Genomic DNA, 24,538 nt, shown 5'->3' on the forward strand with positions numbered 1-24,538 from the left:
TACCAGTTGTTTTGTATTATCTTGATTTAAGCTCATGCAAAGAATAGGCCAAAATAGAAACACCACTCACATGTGATTATAAATGTGAACATACTGAATAAATAAACTAGCGAAATAGAATGTTACAAATGAGAAAATAAAAGGGAAAAACGTTCTTTAATTTTTAAGTTTAGGCCATATTTTCCCCCAAATGTTCTTTGAAATGTAACTGGCAGCAAGATTAATCCAGGATTTAGTTCCTTGGCTATCCACACAAGGAGAACATAAATTATTAATTACAGAATTTCAATTACAAAGTCATTTGAGTCCAATTTTTCTTCTGCTCTCATGGTTTTATTAAGTCAGCATGAAAATACAACTAACCACAGTGTTGACCCATAGATACAGGGACTTAAAACTAAGCAGATATAACATGGGAATTAGACAAAAGTTATTTATAAAGATTTTCTCTTCTATATAAGTTTTCCTTAAATTTTTATTATTAAATTTAAAAAACGATTTGGGATTTTCAGTTCTCAGGTCTGACATATAAAGAGCTTGGAGTTATTACTCCCTTCCTTACAACAAAGAAAAGCTGGACAAACTGAAAATCAATGACTCTTCTTTGACCAGTCAGAGAAAGAAGTTCCCAGAGGCAAATCCAGGAAGTCAGAGCTGAAACCTAAGCAAAAGCTGCGAGAGCTAGAACCTTAAACTGATAGGTATACTTAAATGGTGGCTTTGACAAATTGCCAGACACTGAATTGCTAGTATGAGAGCAGAAAAAGTTCCCTGACACTTTCCTGGGCTTTACCACCAGGAATTCTACCAGGTTCTTGTGGCAAAAAGTTGATAAATATCCCCTGGCAGCTCTAGCAGGAGTGTTGTGAAACACTCCTAGAACCTTCTCAGTAAATGCAGACTTATTTTCCAGGGGAAAAACTGCTATCAGAGCCTTGTCCTAGAGCAGTGGAGAAAGGGCATTATTTTCACTCTCGTTCACTCTCGCCTTCTTGTCTTGCCTTGACAGAGAGGGAGGCTACACACAAAGAAAACATGTAAATGTCATGGGCCAGAGGCACTAATCAATAAAAAAACTTAGATTTAATTGTAAGACTATAGAATGCTTCTCTGTGCATCTTACCAACACCAACGGAGCTCCAACGTAATAGTGAATTTTAGTTGAAGGAGCTGCAAAACACAGACTCTCGCTTACAAAGAGTACTTAGGGAGGTTCAAACTCAAAAGAATTGATGAGACAAGAACTATAGAGCAATGTAAAGTCTCTGGAATATACAGCTACTGCAAATATTAAACAATGCCTAAATCCTAGATGGATTGACAGAAGCCTCCTTTACATCAATCACTATCACTCAAAAAAAAAAAAAAAAAAAAAAAAGTGCTTGGCTTTCAACAACAAATTACAAGGCATGCCAAAAGGTAACAAAAGACAAAGTTGGTAAAGACAAGCAAGCATCAAAATAAGACTTAAATATGATATAGATATTGGTATTGGTAGACTGGGAATTTAAAACAATATGTTAAAGGCTCTAGTAGGAGAAATTAACAACATGCAACAAGACACAGAAATTTTTTTTAAAATAATTAGAAGGAAATGCTAGAAATGAAAAACACTGTTAGCAAGAATGCTGTTAATAAGCTCACTAGTAGACTTAACATGGCCAAGAAAACAAAATAGAGGGCTTTAATATATTGTCAAGAGAAATTTCACAAATAGAAATGCAAAGAGAGAAAAAATAAACAGAACAGAAAATCCAAAAACTGTCAGATCATTTTAAAAGATGTAACATATGTGTATTTGAAATACGAGCAGGGGAAGAATGAGAGAATGAAACAGAAGGAATATGTGAGACAATAATGGCTGAAACATTTAAAGAAGAAATTATACCAATTCTCTACAATTTATTTCAGAAGATAGAAGCAGAGAGAATATTTCCTCATTCATTCTATGATGTCAGCTTTACCCTAATGCCAAAACCAGACAGAACACCACAAGAAAACTATGAGCCACTATCTCTCATGAATATAGATATAAAAATCCTCAACAAAATATCATAAAGTTGAATCCAACAATGTGTAAAAAGAATTATACACCGTGAGTAAGTGGGATTTATCCCAAATATGCAAGGTTGATACAACATAAAAAAAAATAAATTTTGGGGGGTGCCTGGGTGCCTCGGTCACTTAAGCGTCCAACTCCTGATATCAGCTCAGGTCATGATCCCACAGTTCATGAGTTTAAGCCCCACACTGGGTTCTGTGCTGACAGCATGTAGCCTACTTGGTATTCTCTCTCTCCATCTCTCTCTCTCTCTCTCTCTCTCTCTCTCTCTCTCTCTCTCTCCCCCCCCTCCCCTTCCCCCACTTACTGTCTTTCTCTCTCCCCCCTCTTTCCCTCTCTCTCAAAACAAATAAACATTAAAAATTTTAAAAAATCAATTCTTACAATCTATCACATCGATAGATACAAAAAAGACGTTTGATAAAAATCCGGTATCATTTATGATTTTAAGAGTTCTCTGTAAACCACAAATGGAGAAAACTTCCACAAGTTAATAAAGACTATCTACAAAAAAAAAAAAAAAAAAAAAAATCAGCCAGCAGCATACTTAATGGGGAGAAACTCAAAGCCTTCCCACTAAGATCAGGTACAGGGAAATAATGTTCCAACCTATTTCCTTTCAAGATAAGGAAATAAAGGTATATGTATATATAAATTCTTTGTTCTCAGATGACATTATGTAGAAAATCTACAAGAACAGTAAAATAAATTGATTAAAAGTATACAGACAGAACAGGAAAAAAAATAAAACTGTCTTTGCTCAGAGATGACATGATTGTCTATGTGTAAAATCCCAAAGAGTTAAAAAAAATTCCTGAGACTCATAAGTAATTATAGCAACATTATAGGATACATGTTTAACATAAAAATTCTATGCTTTCCAATATGCCAACAGTAAGACTTGGAATTTGAAAATAATTAAATAATATTTATAGTAACTGCAAAAATGAAACCTAATAAAACGTCTAAAGGATTTATATGTGGGAAACTACAAAACGCATTTTTTAAATCACATTTTAAAAAAATCACACATTTAAAAAAATCAATTAAAATTTAAATAAGTAGAAAGATGTACTGTGTTTCTGGTCTGGGAGATTCAGTATCATTAAGATGTCAATTCTGAATTTCATCAGTAGACTCAAAGCAATCTCAAACAAAACCCTAGAAAGAGATTTTCTAGATATCAACAAACCAATTCTAGAGTTTGTATAGAAAGGCAAAAGATATAGAATAGCTAACACAGTATTGAAGGTAAAGAACATGGATGGAAAACACACACTACCCAATTTTTAGACATACATATGTCTACATTAAAGAAGATAGTGTGTTATTAGTGAAAGTATAGACAAAAGGCATGGTCAGGAAACTAGACTTATCCATGGAATATATTAAAGAGCTCAGAAATAGATCCACATAAATATAGTCAAATGATAATGAAAGAAAAATAATGATTCAATGGAAAAAGAGTAGTCATTTAAAGAAACAGTATTGAAACAATTGACTATCTATATGAAAAATATACATAAACTTTATTGATTACAGATATATTAACTAAAATAGATCTTATACTGAAATGTAAAATATAAAATTTGTAAAAACTCTTGAAAGAAAGAGGGGAGAAAAATTTATATGAACTTGAGTTTGGTGATGGGTTTTTAAATACAACACCAATAATGCAATCCCTAAAAGAAAAAAAAAAAACAAAAAACGATGTCTGACATTATTAAAATAAAAATTTTCTGTTCTCTGAGAGACACTGTTAAAAGAATACAAAGACAAGTCATAGATTGGGGAAAATATATTTTTTAAAGTTTATTTACTAAATTTATTTTATTTTTATATATATATATATATGTAGATATATAGATATATAGATATATAGATATATATAGATATAGATAGATAGATTATTTGGTGCTGGAACTCAAAACTGTGAAATTGGCTGGGCAGTTTGGCAGTTTTAAAAACTAAGCATAATCTTTCTTACAATCAAGTTATCCTGCTCCTAGGTATTTACCCAACTAATTACTGCACATGGATATTCATAGCATCTGTATGCATAATTACTAAAATCTGAAACAACCAAGATTTCCTTCAATGGGTTGGATAGTGGATAACATATAAACCAATTGTGGCAACACGCAATAGAATAGTATTCTTCAATAAGAAAATAAATTACCAAGCCTTAAAAAAGACTAATTAATCTTAAATGCATGTTGCTGTGTGAAAAACACCAGTCTGAAAAACCTGGATACTTTATGATTTCAATTATGTAGTATTTTGAGAAAGGTAAATATTACAGATGACTGCTAAAGATCAGTAGTTTCCAGGAGTTGTGTTGGGGAGCATTGCATAGGTTAAGACAGGGAATTTGGTGCAGTGAAACCATTTTGTATAAGACTGTAATGGGGAATAGAAGATATTGAGCATTAGTCAAAATGCTTAGAATGTAACAGCAAAAAGAGTAAACAATATATACCACTTAAAAACGTATTTATAAAGAGGGAATTTTTGGAAACAAGGTATAATGTGATAATCTAAACATAGGATAATATATGAAACAAATCTACCAATTTTTACTCACCTGAAAATATTTGTTTCGCCTTTGTCAGTCCACAATTTTAGATTAATTGGAATTTCTTAAAATCATCTTCTTATTTTCAACATAATAACAACGGTCGTATTATCAGCCTAATTGTTTCTATTTGGTACATGATCTGTCCTTATTACTGAATGTTAAAATATGTATTTGATACCTGAATTTTGAGCAATTTTACATTGTTAATATTAAAGTTAATTTCTATAACTATAAATTTATACTTTCGAATAGTATTGGAAGATTGCTAGTGTTATGTTTTCATTCATTGCCTCTCCTCCATAGTCTGTATTTGCTTTCTGGACCTCAAACAATTTGCATATTGATTTTGGTTTTTATCCTCTTGGTCACTTAACTTCTCTTTCACATTTTCGTTCTCTGTCTCTCTGTGCTACATTCTGAGTGGTTTTTGCCATTGTATCTAAGTTACTGTGCAAACCATCCAGTAGGTTTTCAAATGTGGAATGATATATTTAGCATTATGTATTATTTTTGGTCATGACATATCTAGAGTCTATGGATGCTTACAGCTCCTGCTTGCTGTTTCTGGTCACTCTTATAGACAGAGTTCAGATTCTTGTGATTTCTAATTTAGTATGAATTCATATTTTATTGATCGTGAGTATACTAAAGGCCTATATTAAGATACTTTTATTCAGAGAAGCATTTCATTTGCTTCTGTTAAGAGCCATTTTAGTTTTTTTTCAAGCATCCCTTCCCCATCTCCCTTGGGACAAATGCTTAGTCCATTCTGATACAGACTTTCACCGTGAGGTTAACTTTGCTTGTTATTTTTTATCTTGCTTTCTTTGTACTGCTTCCTGCTTCCTGCATAGATTTCACCTACTTAATTCAATGTTTCCTGCCTTGCCTTCCTTCCTATTTTTCTTTCTTTCTTTCTTTCTTTCTTTCTTTCTTTCTTTCTTTTTTAACTTTTTTGGCTTTTGGAAATTTTATTGCTTACTAATAAATATAAGAATGCACCAAAATATTAAATGTAGTTTAATAGGAGGGCTCCCAGAATATCTAGTACACCCGTGGAGTGATAATCTTTTCTTGACTATTTTGGGTAGATTTTTAGAACTAATGATATGGTTTTATATGTACATGTTTGTTGTTGTTGTTTGGTTGGTTTTTGGACGTGTGTGTGTGTGTGTGTGTGTGTGTGTTTACATATAAAAAATTAAAGAATAGAAGAAAGAGGGGAGAATAGAGGAAGATAGATGCAACACCAAAAAAAAAAAAACTTTTTGTTAATCCCCCTCCACTCCAAATATTTAATGATAGAGGTGTTATAATATAAAAATGATTATTGTTGGTAATGATTAAAATGTGTCAGGTATTCTCTGAACATATACATATTTTATTTAATTCCCGTGATATCTTATAAGTTAGGTATTTTTGATATTTATTATTTAATTTATCTCATATCATGCAGCTAATAGTGGTGGGGGAATTCAGTTCTAAGATAGTCTGTATCTAGATTTCATGGTCTTTATTTTTTGTTGCATTTAAAAACAAATTAAACATTTTCTGGGAGTGAGGAGACAGAAAGGACAATAAGTGCAAAATGGTGATGTAGGACTATAGCCAAAGGCACACTGGGTCATATTTGGAAGCAAAAAAATGATAATCAGGATTTTGAATCATGAAGGATATTGGTGGTCGATCATGAAGGCTCCTAAGATGATTCATGCAGAATGATAGGCTAATGTCAAAGTTATTGCTTGAAATTCAGAAGTGAGGTTGACGCCTGGTCCTATATGAAGGTCACAAAATAACATCTGTCCTACAAAAGAGACATGCACACACCCAGTACTGGGTGAACTATTTTATATTTCAATCTTAAAAAGAGCTTATTGGATAAAACTTAGAAGTGAAAGTATTGTGGAGCGCCTAGGTGGCTCAGTCGGTTGAGCATCAGACTCTTGATTTTGGCTCAGGTCATGATCTCAGGGCTGCGTTGGGCTCCATGCTCTGCTTAAGATTATCTGTCTCTTCTTCCCTACTCATCCTCTCTCTCTCTCCCTATGAAAATAGAAGGGAAAAAAATTAAAAAATAAAAAGAAGTGGAAGTATTGCATAACATGCAAGATAAAGGGGGAGCTCGTTGATTGCATAGAGATGTATGCTGCATCAGGCCATAACTAAATTTTACACAATATGAATTATGTTCCATGGAAAACTAATCCTATACCTATAATTGTCAGCAGACTTCAGAGGAAGGGAGATTCCTTATTTAATAATGACCTGGTTAGAAAATGGGACCTCCAGAGTAGTTACATTCATATCAGTTTGTTTTGAAATGATACTCAAACACGCTTCCTTGTTAAGCTACTAAGAAGGACAAAGAAAGTAGTCAAGGATATTCAGATTTGTTTCTCCTAAAAAATAATATCTTGATTTGAATGCTGACAGCAAGCAATGGGTAAATGAAGGCAAAAGGCAGCAGCTACACTCAACTATGATACAAACCAGTAAATCACTAATTTTATAACTAGCATTCTCAGTATCATCCCAGGTAAAATAATTTAAAACTAGACAGTAGAGATTTTGATTATGAGCAGGATATAGAAGAATCCGGAAAACCTTTGCATCTATGGTAATCACAAGAATATCTTAAGAAGTCAAAATATTTTATGACCTAACAAAGAACAGTGGATACAAAGAGGCCTTCACTAAGTCAATTCTAGAGATAAATAAACATTTATATTTGGTAGCAACTTCCATTCAAGGATGTATGCCTGACTTGTTATATACAGCATACAAAGGAACAGCCTGGCCAAGCTAGTGGGAATGTTCACAGAAATGGAGAAACCAGCAAAAACGTTAATGGTAGCATGGTTTATCAAGACATGGAAGGGTATCAAATATAAAAACAAGCAACTAGGGGCGCCTGGGTGGCTTGGTCGGTTGGGCGGCCGACTTCGGCTCAGGTCATGATCTCGCGGTCTGTGAGTTCGAGCCCCGCGTCGGGCTCTGTGCTGACAGCTCAGAGCCTGGAGCCTGTTTCAGATTCTGTGTCTCCCTCCCTCTGACCCTCCCCCATTCATGCTCTGTCTCTCTCTGTCTCAAAAATAAATAAACGTTAAAAAAAAAATTAAAAACAAAAAACAAGCAACTAGTCCTAAATAATCTACCTATACAAGGGAAAAGAAAACAGAAAGAAATAGTAAGATCCTGTATATATATATATATATATATATATATATATATATATATATATATATATATTTCTTTTTCCATTCTTGAATCCTAGGATCTTGCTGGACTTGCATCTATATATGCACTAAAAATATGTAATATTGCAGCTCACTGATCTCCCTATTCAAATACTTACTTACAAGGTCAAAAAACTGTTGAGGGCACAGGATTTTGAAAGTTGGTCTAATCACAGGTGAACTCAATCTAATTATAGCTCCAGGTCATCATCTGCTTCATACAACTCCAGGAAGAATCTGAATAATTAGACCTTCTGGTCTATCACCATAAAATGGAAAGACTTCCAATCCTAGGGAAATTAACAAAACAAAACAACAATTATAATTCCCTACTATTTTAAAACCAATATCTGGGAGAAAACTATGAAAATATAAAAAAATATGTAAAGGAGCATGAAAAAGGTAACCTTGATCAGTACAAACACTGACAATAGGAACTGACTTAATACACAAACTTTACTTATGAACTTACCACAATTAGCAAATATTTTGATACATCTATTATAAATATGGAAAATAAAGGAAAAGAGGGAATAATAAATGAAGATATGGAGATTTGAGGAAAGGAATAAAAGTTCTAAATAAGAAGGAAATGACAATTGGTTTAACAACATACTGAACACAGAAAAAGAAAGATTAGTTTAACAAAATTTAATTTAATTCCAAGGGCAGAAGAGTGAGATTACGGAGTAGAGAAGCTATTGAAAAATAATGACCGTGGTTTTTTTGGGGTTTTTTTTTGTTTTTTTTTTTTTATATAGAGAGAGCATGAGTGGGGGAGTGGGGCAGAGGGAGAAAGAGAGAGAGAGAGAGAGAGAGAGAGAGAGAGATTCTTAAGCAGGCTCTGCACCCAGCGGCGAGCCCGATGCAGTTCTTCATCCTACAACTCTGGGATCATGATCAGAGTCAAAATCAAGACTTGGATGTTCAACTGACTGAGCCACCCAGGCACCCCATGGCCATGAATTTTTAAAATTTGATGCAAAATATCAACCAAGATATCTAAGGAGCTCTACATATTTAAAGTTGTATAAATACAAAGTAAAAGATATCCAGGCACATCATGTGCAAATAGCTGAAAACCAGAGTTAAAGATAAATACACCTAGAGAAAAATCCCATTACAAAAGGTAACAATAATGATGATGGTGACTGATTTCTTTTTTACTAGAAACAATAGAAGCCAACATAAAATTTAATGTTTTAAAATGCTGAAAGAATAAAAGATCAAACAGAATAAATTGAAAATTGTCTATATTCAGCAAAAATATCCATTAAAACTATGTTCTATTCATCAAAGACACCATTAAGAGAGTAAATAAGGAAATAATAAGACATGGACTTGGAGAAAATATTTTATGAATATTGATAATATTCATAATTTATTTGTTTATAATACATGTTTACATATGTGTTTATAATAGGTAAAAGTATATGGATATGAAAAAGAAATTGTGTTCTGAATACATAAACAACTTTTATAAATTTATAACTATAAGACAATCTTCACATGACCAAACAACCTGAACAGGAAGGAAGATATGAAAATGGCCAATAAACAGAGAAAATTGTGTGTAGTACTAGATAATAGAGAAATTAAAAATAAAACCATTAGAAGTTTAAAAAAAACCCGTTAAACCCACTATATACCCCCTCAGAATTAAAAATATCCATTGGGGAGCCTGGGTGACTCAGTTGGTTAAGCATCCAACTCTTGATTTCAGCTGATGTCACAATCTCATGGTTCATGGGATTGAGCCCTGCACTGAGCTCTGCACTGACAGAGGAGATCCTGCTTGGGATTCTTTCTCTCCCTCTCTCTGCCCCACTTTCTCTCTCTCTCTCTCTCTCTCTCTCTCTCTCTCTCAAAATAAATAAACTTTTAAAAACTAAAACTATCCGTAAAATTAAATAGCCTGATACACACAATTTTTGCAAGTGTGTATGTACAGCCATTGAAACTCTTCAACATTAACATTAGTGTGTAAAATAATACCACTTTATAAGGTAGGAGTTTCTCTGTAAGATTGAACTTTGTTAGTATATTAATTATTTTCCCAAATCTAAGCTCACATTTTTAATAGAATTTTTTTAAAACACTTTTTTCTGTGGAAACTGAGAAATTTACTTGTATGGCACATAAGCTAACAATCACCAATGCTGTTTTAAGAAAGAATAACTATTTGAAAAAAGAATAGCACATGCTGTTCCTCAAAGCAAGATTTAATATAAGTTATATATACATAAATAATAAAGCTGTAATAATTAAGCCATTGTGATATTGGCTCATAGATCAACAAATACTTCTAATCTAGATGAAAACTACTTTCATGATAAAATTTGTATGACAGAGACCAGTGGAGAATACATAGACTTTCCAATAAAGTGTTCTAAGTCAATTGTTTCCATATGAAATGAATTCTGATATAACACTACACATAGAAAGTATTTTTGGTTGGTGTATAATTCTAAATTTCAAAAAAAACAAAAGTTTAGCATTTTTGTAGAAAAGTATGTAGAATATTGTTATGACCCAAACATTTAAAAGCAGGACAAAATACACATAAAGAAGGGTTGATAAATTTACCTACATTAACTTTATTAAAAATCTCACCATAAACCATACGCAAACCATGCAAAATACTTCCATAAGAAGTTGATTTTCAATAAATAATTAACAAGGAATTATAACTAGTACTTCAACATCTCATACAAATAAATAAGGAAAATATATTATTACCCAACAGAAAAGTGAAGAATGTGAATTAACAATTCACAGAAGAAGGAAAATTAAAATTTTTTTAAAATCTACAAAAAGAGGCTCACAGCCTTCTTATAATCCATGAAATACAAAAATAAATTTCAAATCAAAAATAATTTACAAAAATTTGAAAACATAATGATAGCAAATGTGACTTAGATGTCAAACAATGGAAACGTCACATAGTGGTGGAAGAAATGTAATTTGATAGAGCCACTTTTGAGAGTGATCTTATCAATGATAAAAATCATGTATTATCCTAAAATTCCACCTATTGGTATGTCATGCAAATAAAAAAGAAAATATTACAAGAATATTGATCACACTATTATAAAAGCAATAACTTGGAAACAATTGAGATATTTATCAGATATTTTGTGCCTTTTACAATGAAATGATGTGCAGCAGTAAATATGAATGAACTTGAGCTACATACATGTATCGACATGGATAAACTGATCAAAAATCAGTTGTCAGAGGTGCCTCGGTGCTTCAGTTGGCTAAGCATTTGATTCTTGATTTCAACTCATGTCTTCATCTCACGGTTCCTGGGATTGAGCCCTGCTCTGAGCTCTGTGCTGATTGAATAGTGGGGAGCATGCTTGAGATTTTCTCTCTTCCTCTCTCTGCCCCTCCCCCCAATTCTCTCTCTCTCTCTCTCTCTCAAAATAAATACAGTTTAAAAATCTAAGAAACAAAAACACAAAAATCAGTTGTCCATGAAGCAAATTTCAGAATGATGGCAACCCTACAATACAATATGTATATTTTATGGGTGTGTGTGTGTATATATATATATATATATATATATATAGTATGGTATAAAATGTTTTGGAATACTAAAATTCAAATTTGGATAAATTGATATATTTTGACAAGAGGATGAGGAAATGTAAACAGGGCTCTTAATATATATCGCTGTAAGGCATAAACATTGCATTAAAAATCAGGCATATATAGGACTAAAGGTTAAAGTTAACAAATTTGGATGGTGGGTCAGAGGTAGTCTGTTAATTTTCTCCAATGGATGATGTATTTGAAATAAGAGGGAGAGAAACAGAGAAAGAGAGAGAAGCAGAGAGGAATAGAAGGAGAAGGAAAGGGGGAGAGAGAGATGTTGGGGGGGGAGAGAAATGGGAGAGAAACGGTGGGGAAGAGACAGGAGGAAAGAGCTAAGGGAGAAAGAGGAGAGAGAGGAGGAGAGTAGGAAGAAGTAGATAGGAGGGATGTGTTAGTAGAATGCATTATGTCACTATACGTTTTTTAAAATTGAATATAAAATCTGTGACAAGTACATTGAACAGCTGTTTTCAAGTTAGGTTTAACCAATCTTTGTTAAAGTTGATATGTTACATGAGGGAAATGTGTATTTTGTATCTTGGTAGTCAATTTCAATTGAAATTAACCATACAGCATGCACACACACACACACACACACACACACACACACACACTAGGCTACTTGTACTGGAATTTTAACAATCTTTATCATCCAGTACATTCTTGAGACTGGTTCCCATTCTGCTCAACATATTTTTTCCTACATTAATCCTAAATTATCTATTTCTTTAATGTTCACTTGAGCCTGGAGATAATATTCTGTTTCTCTTAGAACCCAATTAAGTATTACTCAATTCTCAGTATTCTTTCCAAATTGCACCACTTGAAATTGGTATATAACATAGTATTGTGTTTCTACTTCCATCAAAGAACTTGCAGTATGTTTGGTATTTAGACATAGGTGTATTTCTTGCATTAGTTTATGAACTCATGGAGGACAAAAACTGCACTTTTTAAATTTTAGATCCTCTATTTTACTTTGCACTATGTTCTGTGTTTGTAACTGTGTCCTTACTATCTTACTGAGTAGCAGCCAGGCTCTGTGCTACCACAAGGATTTCACTGGTGTTGATAATCATTTCTTACGGTAGCAATAGAGATACGAGAAAGTGACATTCAGGTTTTGCATGTGCCAAGGTAAAGGTGCATTATTTGTTCAAATAATTTTGTAAAGAGTAATATTTTGACATACTAAGACTGATCTTTTTGAAAAGTTGTGTACTCTTTTCTCTTCCTCTACCATTTAGGAAGAATTGATAATTTTCTACATTCACGGATTTGAGAGGCAGGACATACATACTTGGAGTCAGGTAACTGCAGCCTCTTAAATAGATAAAACTTTAAGATAATTGTCTTGCAGACAAGACTTTTTAAAAAGTGTTTCTGAAATCTAAATTTCTGTTCCAAATGTTAAATACTAAAACTTAACTAAAGCAGAAACTATGGAGCCTTTATTTTTTTATTGAAAAAAAACGAGTAGGTAATGACGCAAAGTTATAGAAGATCTAGTTTCTGACCCCAAAGGTATATAAATTACCTGTTGGATAGGACATACAAGGAAAGAATAGGGAGGAATTCAGGAACTATAGGAATCAGGAACTATAAAATAGATGTGGCTTATATCCAGGTGAGGATGTTTTCACCAGATAAAGAAAGGCATTAAGTCCCAGCTGGTTTAAGGGATCTTGGGAAGGTATAAAGATGTGTCCCAGCTTCCGAAGAAATTATGCAATATGAAACACATTTTTATTTTGTTCTAAGTTGTGAATTATCTATATTATTTTTGCAAAGTGTTTCCAGAATTCTTTGCATTACTTATATCTTCTCCCCATTTTCTCCCATTGAAGAATGCAAACTCAAGCACTAAGAAAATGGGAAAAATTGTAAAACGGATTGAAAATGTGTTGGAAAACATAAACCATAAACTATTTTTAAAAATTAATTGTGATGTGCTCAGCACTTAAAATTTTAAATGCATAGAAATTATAGTTCACAGCAATACACTTAACATTTTTAACTGAATCTTAAGACATTCAGAGAAACAAGATTTTGATCAATTTGGTGAATGTATAGTATTTGAAAAATTAAGAAAAAGGCAAGTTTTCTCTATGATGATTTGAGTTCAGTAAAATAATTAGACTGAGAGAGCCTTCAGGGAATTATTGGTCAGATTATTTTCAGCACATTGACCTGACTTTAATAAATGGCAGGTGAGTATGATACTAATTACAGTTTTGACATTAATATGAAGCCTCTATCTGGTGTGAAATTAAATCTCATTTGTTTTAATATAAATTCCCCTCACTATTAGCTAAGTTCAGTATCTTAATATTCTCATTGTCATTTGATATTTTTCTGGTTCTTGGTATGATGACTGATTTTCAAGTGGAATATGGACATTTTGGGTATTATGCTATGAGATGCTACATCTTATGTAAACATTGTTTTAGCTGGTTTTTGTTGTTGTTGTTGTTGTTGTTGTTGTTGTTGTTGTTGTTTTAGCTGGTTTGTTTTGACACCACACTGGCTGTGAAGGTGGAAGTTTCCCCATTGGGCCTCCAATGAGAGGGGAGAGCTCCTCATTATTCCTGAGTGGATATGACCATTCCAGCTCCCATTAGGACTCCAATGAGACTTACTCTTCACGAGGCCTCCTCTGGCACCCACCCAGTGTGGTGGAGGGGAGGTTTCCTTACTGCCAGCTAGGGGTAGAGGTACAATTTCTTCTTGTGGTCTGCTAAAATTCATTTAGATGTTGACACCTAATTTGCACACGTCTGTGTCTGTACAACATACTTTAGTAAATATGCATCTTTTGACCACCTAGGATGAAAGTCCCAGCTACTTAGCCTCTTCAAAGCTACGTCAGGGAGGTGATTGGTGCACCTCGGTATAGCCTGGCCAAAGTGGAAGTCTAGGCGTCTTTGATGGTTAATTTTATGTATCAACTTGCCTGGGCCATGATACCAGATATTTGGTTAAACATTGTTCTGGAGGTTTCTATGAAGGTGGTTTTATTTTTGCTGTTTCTTTGTTTTTAATGAGGTTAACCTTTCAATAGATGGACTGTGAGTAAAACTCATTGCCCTCGATAGTGTGAGAGAGCCTCAGCCAGTCAGGTGAAGCCTTATTTAAATAAAGGCTGACTTCATTCCAGTGAGCAGGGAGGGATTCTGCCAGCGGACTGCCTTTGGACTGCAACTCTTCTCGGAGTCTCCAGTCCACCAGCCTACTCCATCAGATTTTGGATTTGCCAAGCCTCCATGATCATGTGAGCCGGTTCTTTAAAATAACTCTCTTGATAGAGAGATAAACATTCTTTTGATTGTGTTTTTCTAGAGACTCCCAATACAGCATAATACCTGCCTTTGCTGGAGTGGGTAGAGATAGGGATTTATTTTCCTTCCAGGGTTAGGGTGGAGTTTAGTGGTTATTTTTTAAGTTTTCAGTCTTACTATGGTCCTTTGGCTGGAGAGAACAGGTTTTTGGGATGGGAGTCGCTTTTATCCACCATGAGCAAAAGAAAAATACAACCCACCTGTAGGGTTCTGAGTCACTCTGGCCAGGAATTCGGGGATTTAGGAGGCAACAAGAAAATCCAGAGAACTCATCACCTTGTGGTTCCTCAGTTCCTCGATCCTCAGTTCCTCAGTATCCTGAATTTTGGATATTTGCCTGTCTTCTATAATAATTATGCTTTTTATCATATGTTATCTACTCATTTTTCCCCTATTTTTAAAACATATCTACACCCAATGTGTGCCACCAACCCACAACCCCAATATTAAGAGTCACATGCTCTACCGACTGGGCCAGCCAGGTGTCCCTCTATTTTTTCTTTTGATTTTTTTATTTGTCTTTGTTTTATTTCTCTCACTATTTCTTATTGAGTTAAATTGAATCTCCCTCACACATCTTACCATTTAACCATTCACTACTGATGTAAGTATCTCTGGTATTGTTATGTTCTTTACTTGCTTCAGTAACCCCTTCCATAGTTATTTCCTGTTTAGAATCTGTTTAAATACAGAGTAAAATTTGTTTTGAAATCTTAATATCACTCAATACTTAGGAATATTTAACGTTGAGGTGTTTGTTACAGCGTTGATGATTTGAGGGGATTTTTTTCATCATCTCTAATACTTTATCATTTTCTGTTTTCTTCCTTTAGGACCATTTTATGATATTGCCAATTTTTTTCTTATTTTTAAATTCTAGTACTTTCCTGAAACATAAATAAAAGGCATTTCTATGTGAGCAGTATTGAAGAATTCCAGTGGCTTCCTCAGGTTTCTTAAATCAATATTGTGATTTTCTGTTGATACAAATGCAACTTCTTTAATGGGTGGCATATATTTTTTTGAGAAAGTGAATATTGTTTTCTAATTTCGAGATACTCCTTTGTTTTTGTGGAACTTTAAGTGCTGCTTCTTGTTTTGTTTGTCTTTGCCACCTCCCTCTTCAAAGAAGTCTCTCTCTTCACTGTGACCATGGTCTTCCTTAGATTCCCCTTCTGACCTTTCTTTTCTTCTTTTTTTTTAGTTCCTTGAAACGTATTCTCTCACTCACCAGGATTCAGAGTTTTCCTTAGTGTTTTCCCACTCAGAATAAAACTCACATAGCAATGATTTTTTTTCTTTTTGTTACCACTTGGCCTGGCTTGTATTCCATACCGTCTCCTTCCACTTCCTTCGGTACACTGTAGCTCACTATAACTATAACGTTTTGGATACTTCATTGCATATGGGGAGATATAATTTCGTGCTATTCTTGTAAGTGTAAGTGATGTGTAATTTACTTTTCTCCCTTTGTTAATTATTATGGCTTAAGTTTATGGACAGTTTAATATTTAAGTGTTTATTATGATAAAAAGAAGCCCATACAAGTACAGTGATTTAAAATTGTAATTGATAATAGTCATTTAGGACCTTTTCAAAGACTTTCCTAAAAGCCAGAATTTCTTACCTCCCTCTCCAAAACTAAATAATCGGTATAACATAATTTCTTAATGTTTCTAATACTTATTAGGCACAACAAATCTTTTCCATAATAAAGGTGATTATTGTGGATGTTTTATTCCTTGAGTCTCTAGGACTACGCATAAAATCCAGAGACACTTTTTTTTTTTTTAACATTTATTCATTTTTTTGAGAGAGCACAAGCGGGGAGGGGAGGAGAGAGAGGGAGAGACAGAATCCAAAGCAGGCTCCAGGCTCTGAGCTGTCCGCACAGAGCCTCACGTGGGGCTCAAACTCACAAACTTTGAGATTGTGACCTGAGCCAATGTTAACTGACTGGGCCACTTGGGTGCCTCTGGAGACACCTTTTTTTTTTTAATGTTTATTTATTTTGAGAGAAAGAGAGAGAGAATGCATGTGTGCACACACTAGGGAGAGAGAATCCCAAGCAGGGTCGGTGCTGTCAGAGCAAAGCCCCCAACACAGGGCTGGATCGCACAAACTGTAAAATCATGACCCAAGCCGAAATCAAGACTCCCAACTGACTGAGCTACCCAGGTGTTCCCTGAGAAACATTTTTAACCACTCAATCTACTGTCCTTGTAGTTGATTCTCTTCATATCTTTCTTCATGGCTTGTGTTAATTTTCTATTGCTGCCATAATTAACCAAAGGTTAATAGCTCAGATTTCTGTAGACTCCAGCCAGATGAGATCAACTAGTTTCTTTTCTCGGGGCCAAATCATGAAGTTGCCCTGCTTTACGATTGTTGAGAGGTTCTGTGAAGAATCCATTTCCAGGCTCATTTAAATTGTTCATAAAGTTCAGTTCTTTGGGGTTTTAGGGCTGTGATCTTCATTCTCTTTCTAGCTAATAGTTGAATGGTGCATTTAATCCCCAGAGGCCTGTTTTTGGTCATTGAACCTAAGATCCTACATCTCAGAGCAGCAGTCACGCAATAGATATTTTTCAGGTTTGGCTCCTTCTACAGCTCTCTTCTGCTTCCAGCTGGAGACCGTTTTCTGTTTTTAAGGGTCATGCATTAAACTTGGTCCACCTGGATAATCCGGGCAACTCTCCCTATTTTAAGGTCTTTAGCATTAAATATATCTGTACTTGCAACATAACATTCACAGATTCCAGGAGACATCTTTAGAGACCATTCTACCTACGACATGATTAATTTTAGGCTGCCTATTTAGAGATACATCTCCCCACCTTTCATCACTGAAATCCTCCAGTATCCTCTCAGTGGATACTACTTAATTATACTGAATATTGTCCAATAAGCCATGCATTGTCTCCAACCAAGTAGTAAATAATTGCATGTGGGTAATCCATTAGAAAAATACTGGTACCATAGTCTTAAAATACTCATTTAGCTTGTCTCCTCGTTTTCATTTCTAAGCAGTGCCTCAGTAATTATCTAGCTAACTCTGTTTTTTATACATGAAAAAATGTTCTTTCAATGATTTTAGAATCTCATGTGATATTCTCATTAAAATCTTTTCAACTACCATGTTTCAGTTTACACCTAATCAGCTCTAATAACACTCTATATTTATATAGTGCTTTATAGTTCACAGGTGCCTAAAATACACAACCTAATTAAATCCTTGTTACGTAAATAATTGTGCCGTTTTCAGGTAAAGAATATCAGAGATTCAGAGAACTTAATTCTTCCTAAAATCACATGGCTCTTAAGAAATGCAACTGAAATTTAAACACGTTTCATTATGCCAAGTTCGTTTGTCTTTAACTTAATTTACAATTACCCAAGATATTTTCCTTCTCTGTCCACTTAACCGTACCACATTTCATAAAGACTTTGAATCCTTTATATCTTATATAAAATATCAAACAGTTTTTATAAATCCTGTTGATTGCTTCTATGCTTATTTTATGAAAATATCACAGCTCCTTATTGTAAAATATGTGTGAGGCATTTACTTGTATTCCCAGTATTATGTACTATTTATCAATTAAGTGAAGTCCAGTACCCTTCCCCACTAAGAGGTTTCTTGAGCAACTGGAAGGGTCTTATATCCAGTCAGTTTATAGCTATTTATTGACTACCTACTTCTGTTAAGTCTTAGTTAAAAGCTGGAAGTATTAAAGATGAGAAAGGTATAATGACTGCCTTCAAATAGTGATCTTTCAAGAAACAGTTCATTGCAATTTGACCCAAATTTTTCCAAATAACAGAAACAGGAGGAACAGTTATTTCATTCTATTGGGGAGGACTAATTAGAAAATAAAATTCAACCAATATATCAGAAAGTATAGGTCAGTTTTCCTCATGAAGTATTGATGTTAAAAGCCCTAAGCAAGGGGCACCTAGGTCTCTCAGTTGGTTAAACCTCTGACCCTTGGTTTCTGCTGCCTATTTGGTCATGATCCATGGATCCATGATCCAAGGTCATGATCCATGGTTCATGGATTCAAGCCCTGCATCAGGCTTTGCACTGGCAGTGTGGATCCTGCCTGGATTCTCTCCCTCTCTTTCTGCCCCTTTCGTACTTGAATGTGCTCTCTTGCACGCTTGCTTGCTCTCTCTCAAAATAAATATATATATTTTTTAAAGCCCTAAGCAAAACAATAACATAGAAAAGCTGTATCAAGTATGACATATTATGTCTGTGTAGAAGGTTGGGAACAGGAATTTAAAGTGGTTTTATTACCAAATTAATCAGAAAAAAATTTGCACCAGCCTCTATCCTCTGCATGGTTCTAAAACTACTTCTACATTTTAGTTATTTGTTACAGCAGCAACCCCACATCCTGGTATCAAACTTTACATTAGTTTTCTATTGATACTTAACAAATTACCTCCAGCGTAGTGGCTTGTAACAGTACACACTTCACAGTTTCTGAGAGTTGGGTCCATGCTCCACATAGGTGGGTCCTCTGCTTGGGGATTTCACAAAGCTGCAGTTAAGTTTTCACTTGGGTTATGTTCTCATTTGGAGGTTTGACTGGGTAAGAATCTACATCCAAGTGTACTGTTTGTTGGCAGAATTTATTTTCTGGTAGCTATAAGACCTAGGGCAGTAGCTTCTTGCTGACAGTTTCTAGAAGCCACATGCATTCTTACACGTGTTGACTTTCTTAACATGGTCTCCTCATCAAACTAGCAATGACCATTTCTAGCCAGTCAGCTAGCAAAATTTCTGTAGAATATAACATAATCATGGGAGTGACACTCCATTGTCACTACCATATCCTCCTGGTTAAAAACCGGTCACAGGTTCTACCTACACTCAAGAGAAGGAGCTTTCACAATAGCAGGACATAGAGATTATTGGGAATCACCTTTTTGGTCTGACTGCCACACTTCTAAATTTAATTTTCAGTGAATTTTTAACTTGAATGAGTATGTTAAATTTTGTCAAAGGCTTTTAGTGTATCTAGTTACTGAATCTATGTTATAATTTTTCTTCTTGAGAACTACTTTGGTAACTTACTAATTTTGAACAAACATTCTACCCTGAGACGAACTTCACTTGATCAAGAAGTACTATATTTTTATCTCCTTTAGGATTTGATTTGAAAATTTTGTTGAGGGATATTTGTGTGTGCTCCTGATAACTTTTTTCTTGTAATTTCTGTGTCAGATTTTAATATCGTAATTACTCTAGCCTTATAAAATTAAAGCAAATTAGGAAATGTTCTCTTTGTCAAAAATTTTATATAGCATTGGCATTAATTCCTCTTTTAATTATTATGAGAATTGACTACTGAAACACTCCAGTCCTAGAAATGTTAGGGATTTTTTAAATTTAATCTTTAACACATATAATACTATTTATATTTTTAGTCATTCTGTGTCAGTTTCAGAAAGTTGTGCCTTTTAGGGAAGTTTTCCATTTCATCTGTTTGTTGAATTTATTGTCATGAAATTTCATAATATTCCCTTATTCTTTTAATGTCTGTGAGACTTTCCATGATAACCCTACTTTCATTTCAAATATTGTTCATTTGTATTTTGTTTCTGGTATCAACTGAATATGTACCCCCAAAATTCATATGTAAAGCCCTAACCCTTACTATAATATTAGGAGCTGGGGCCTTTGGGAGGTAATTAGGTCAAGATAAGATCTTAAGGGTGAAATTCCCATGATAGGGTTAGTGCCTTCATAAGAAGAGGAAGAAATATCAGAGCTCACACCCTCAGCTATGTGAGGACACCATAAGAAGATAGCCATCTGCAAGCCAGGAAAAGGGCTTTTGATGGAACCCAACCATACTGGCACCCGGATCTTGGACTTCCTCCAAAACAGAAATTTCTGTTATTTTGATGTAGGGGGGAAAAAGGCAGAAGGAAATGGTAGATAAAATTTCCTTATAACCTGCAGCCCTTTGACAGCTACTTAAGGCAGGCAGAGCAATATATTCCTCCAGGAACTTCTGTCTTAATGCTTTTCTAGAGGGAAAAACAACCTTAGCTTGATGATAGCTAGACCTCCAGGATCCTGCTGGTTGTCTTTAACATATGAAAATCCTTTTGGAAACTTCCCCTTGCCTTTTTTTTTTTTAATGTTAATTTATTTATCTTGAGAGAGGGAGAGGGGAGAGGAGAGTAAATTGGGAAGGGACAGAGCGAATCCCAAGCAGGTTCCTCACTGCCAGTGCAGAGCCTGATGAAGGCCTCAGTCGTGACCTGAGAAGGAATCAAGCATTGGAGGCTTACCTGACTGAGCTACACACAGAGGCACCCCAAGTCACCTTGCTTTTACTTCCCCCAACACCCGAATATATAATCAATCACTCCGCACAATCCCAGGGCAGCTCTTTCTGCCCACAGATCCTGTCCCTGTGCTTTAATATAACCATCTTTTTGCACTCAAGGTGTCTCAAGAATTCTTTCTTGGCCATCAGCTCTGAATCCCAACATTTCCACATTGGTTTAAGCCCCCTAGTCTGTACTGTTTTGTCGTGGCAGCCTGAGAAGACCAAAATGTTGTTGTTATTGGTTTTCTTTTAGTATTTCTGGGGCTTTATCAATTTTCGTACTCTTTTCAGATAACCAGTTAGCTTTGCATTTTCCTATTTGTCACTTTTTAAAAAATTTTGAACTATCATAATTTTTTTTTTTCTGTTCTTCAACTTACTTTAGGGTTAGTTTTCCTAGGTGAAAAGTTGGACACTTAGATCAGTCATTTTAAGATTTTCATCCTTTGCAGTATTGACATTTATTTCTATTACTTTTTCACTAGTTGCTGCTTTAGCCATATTCAAATTTTCTTTTGAAATAATTTATTTAAAATCATTTCAAAACTTCTCTTATAATCCTTCCTTGACTCCTGTTTCTTTAGATGAATTATTTCCCACAAGTATGGGAATTTCATATATGCAGGGATTTGTTGTTGTTGTTTTTATACAACAAATTAACTGCTGTTAATTCTAATTACATCCTTGTGAGATACTCTTTTGAAACCTATTGAGATTTATACTCCTGAAATAGTCCATCTTATTAAACATTCCAGTTGTTCTTCCAAAATTAATACACCTGTATTCAACAGTTGTTGAATGTAGTGGTTGATAATGTTCATGGGACTGATACGGTTTGTTCATGTATTTGTTTTAGATTTTCTATATAGTTCCGAATTTTTTGTCAGGAAAAAAATTAATGAATTAATTTTGGAGAAAGACTGAAAACCTTCAACATTATTGTAAATTTGTCTTTAGTTCTGAAAATTTATGCTTCAGGATTTTTGATGTTTAAATAGGTATTATATTCTATTCTAGTAAATTGATCTATTATATAACATAGTATAATTATAATTATTTCTATAACATATAGGGTTTAAATATAATATATAATTTATATATGTATATATATGTATATATATGTTATACATGTGTTGTACACATGTCTTACAATACTCTGAAGTTGCTCTGAAGTTTACTATGTGTCATATTAAAACAGCCAGGCCAGTTCTTTTATGCTTGTTGGTTACTAGGTGTTTCATATTCTGTTCAATTATTTTCAACGTGTCTGTGTCTTTTTATTTAAAATTTATATTGTGTAAATCGCATTTATTTTTTAATTGTATTTCAGACTGTAGATTAGGATGGTTAGTCCACTTACAGTTAGGTATTTTTTTCTTTTTCTTTTTTTTTTAAGTTTATTTATTTTGAGATAAAGCATGTGAGTGGGAAAAGGGCAGAGAGAGAGAAAGATAGAATCCCAAGCAGGCTCCACTGTCAGTGCAGAACCCAACACAGAACTCGAACCCACAACCATGAGAGCATCACCTGAACTGAAAGTTTCATACCTTATACTCTACATCTGACATTTCAGCCTTCTCAGTTTACAGTAGATTGTTTTTCTATTTCCCACCTCCACTTTCCATTTCCTGCTTCCAGTTTGCCACTGTACAAATGTAATAACCATTGAACTCTATAATTCCATTTACATGGCCTATATCCCTTGTGTGTCTTTTATAAAGTATATTTGACTTCCACATATATATTTCAATACCATTTTTTGGATTGTTTTGCTTCAAATACTTGATTTTTCTTTCAAGAAAAGTATAAAAGAGAAACTATATTATTTTGTAATTGCTTGTACATTTATCATTGTTAATTCTTTTCCAAGGTGAAATTTGCTGTATGCTGTCATTTGCTTTCAAACTAAAGGCATCCTTTAGATTTTATTATAGTGTGTTATTTGTGCTTACAGTAGATTCTCTTAATTGGTTATGTGTCATGTCATTTTTAAAAAAGGTTTAATATTGACATGATATTGCAACCATAGCTTTTTTCTTTCAGCTGTTTTAAAAATCTTATTCCATTGCTTTCTCGTGGGAAGACAGCTATCATTGTTTATCCTTGTTTGCTGATAGATCATGTATCTTATTTCTGACTGCTTACATTTTTTTCTTTATATTTGGTGTTCAGCTGTATGATTCTATGTCTAGGTATTATTCTGTTTATAAATTTATCTGCTTGAATATGTAAATCACTGATAGTCTTAAGCTTTTGGAAGTTATATACGTCATTGTATCTTAAAAGAATTCTTGGGGCGCCTGGCTGGCTCAGTTGGTTGAGTGTCCAACTTTGGCTCAGGTCATGACCTCACAGTTTGTGGGTTCAAGCCCCGCGTCAGGCTCTGTGCTGGCAGGCCTGGAGCCTGCTTCGGATTCTGTGTCTTCTCCTGTCTCTGCCCCTCCCATGCTCATGTTCTGTCTCTCTGTCTCTCGATAATAAATAAACATTAAAAAAAAAAGAATTCTCTTAACTGTTCTCATTCTGGCACTCCCGTTTGTCCCACAGTTTACAAAGACTGTTCAGTTCTCTTAAAACAACAGCAACATTCACCATTTGCAGTCTGATGGTAAACCCATTCATCAGTTTTTTCATTTTTGATATTGTATCTTTTAGATCTAAATTACTTTTATATTTTTTACAATTTTCATTACTTTGCAGAGATCCTTTATCTCTTTACTCATTAAGAATCTATTATTTTTAATATATTTTATGTAATTAAAAATATAACAGATACTTTAAAATATTTACCTGCTAAATTTTTTTTAAAAAAATAAATAAAATCTTGACCTGTTATATCTCTATCTAGTCCATCTTGGATTCAGTTTCTGTTGCCTGTTCAAAAAAAATTTTTTTAATGTTTATTTAGAGAGAGAGAGAGACACAGGGTGCGAGTGGAGAAGGAGCAGAGAGAGAGAGAGGGAGACGCAAAATCTGAAACAGACTCCAGGCTCTGGGCTGTCAGCACAGGGCCTGATACAGGGCTCAAACATGGTAATGGCAAGATCATGATCTGAGCCAAAGTGGGATGCTTAACCAACTTAGCCACCCAGACACCCCTGTTGTTGTTGTTGTTGTTGTTGTTGTTGTTGTCGTCGTCGTCGTTTTAAAGGTAGATGTTATTTTTTTAAGCTTAATTTTTTTTTTTAGTAATCTCTACCTGCAACATGGGGCTCAAACTCCCAAACCTGAGAGCAAGAGTTACATGCTCTGCAAACTGACCCAGCCAGGTGTCTCTTTTTTAATTTAATTGATTATGAGTCCTAGTTTTGTTCCTTCACAAGTTATTAATTTTTTTTAAATATTTTTTTAAACGTTTTTATTTATTTTTG

This window comes from Panthera onca, chromosome A2 (genome assembly GCF_046562875.1).
Source record: "Panthera onca isolate mPanOnc1 chromosome A2, mPanOnc1 haplotype 2, whole genome shotgun sequence".
Classification (NCBI taxonomy): domain Eukaryota; kingdom Metazoa; phylum Chordata; class Mammalia; order Carnivora; family Felidae; genus Panthera; species Panthera onca.